Source organism: Trypanosoma cruzi (genome assembly GCF_000209065.1).
Source record: "Trypanosoma cruzi strain CL Brener chromosome Unknown tcruzi_1047053460113, whole genome shotgun sequence".
Classification (NCBI taxonomy): Eukaryota; Euglenozoa; class Kinetoplastea; order Trypanosomatida; family Trypanosomatidae; genus Trypanosoma; species Trypanosoma cruzi.
The window spans coordinates 1-751 of record NW_893107.1 but is presented as its reverse complement, the minus strand read 5'-3'; the positions used below and the strand labels follow the sequence as shown (position 1 = coordinate 751).

General features: G+C 59.7%; 3 non-coding genes across 3 annotated transcripts, besides 1 other annotated feature; all 3 read right to left on the bottom strand.

Moving 5' to 3' along the window:
- Window positions 1-10: 10 nt before the first annotated feature.
- Window positions 11-35: a microsatellite.
- A 33-nt stretch (window positions 36-68) lies between these two features.
- Window positions 69-136, bottom strand: Tc00.1047053460113.30. Its single transcript, XR_008254650.1, has one exon. It is a non-coding gene; the product is annotated as an H/ACA snoRNA, TC11C4H1 (small nucleolar RNA).
- Window positions 137-496: 360 nt separating this feature from the next.
- Tc00.1047053460113.20 lies at window positions 497-588 on the bottom strand. The gene has a single exon (XR_008254649.1). It is a non-coding gene; the product is annotated as a C/D small nucleolar RNA (snoRNA), TB11C2C2 (small nucleolar RNA).
- Window positions 589-637: 49 nt separating this feature from the next.
- On the bottom strand, window positions 638-706 carry Tc00.1047053460113.10. Its single transcript, XR_008254648.1, has one exon. It is a non-coding gene; the product is annotated as a C/D small nucleolar RNA (snoRNA), TB11C2C1 (small nucleolar RNA).
- Window positions 707-751: the final 45 nt, after the last annotated feature.

Here is a 751-nt window from a genome sequence, read left to right as displayed (position 1 = left end):
CATGGGCAGGTATATATATATATATATATATATATCCCCCCCCCCCCCGAGGCGGGGGGTCGTGGACATCTCTTGCTCTCCAGTTTCGTGCACCGCGTCTGTTGGTTTAGCGACGAGCGCACTACAAAAAAGAGCTTTCGCGGGAAGGGGGCACTCTGCGCAAAATGTGTAATGCATGGTTTGTTGCTGACTCGTCAGGGCCCCGATGGAGCTAGAGCGCACACAGGATATGCATAACGGGATAGTCACGCGGCGGAGCATCAGGCGCACAGGGCGCCGAGCGTCACACCGCGCGCGCCCTTGCTCTCCGACCCCCGTGCACACACACGCAGCGGAACGCGTCCAACGCACGCCCCCAGAAGGGACAGCGAGGCCGCGACAGCCACGCGCATGCCGTCTCGAGGCCGTACGCCCACTGAGAGAGCGCCCCCGAGGTGACAGGATCGCGTAATGAAGGCAGAGGGGAGAGGGTGAAAGAGAGGGAGGCTCGGTGCGACGATCAGACGGGGCGTGAAATAACGCTGTTTTCATTGCTGTGTCAACGTCCATCTGCGACGGCTTCACATCGGCCTGGTTGTCGATCACATCGCCATGCACATGCGCCAGGGCAGGGAGGGAGGAGGCGTCGGGGTCGCGGTCAGACTGGGGCGACAGTGTTTCTTGCTCACGGGTTCGTCAAAGTCTGTGATGTTACGTCAATCATCATATCCAGATCCGTCTCCAGGAATCCCAAAGCTGCAGCCATGTGCAT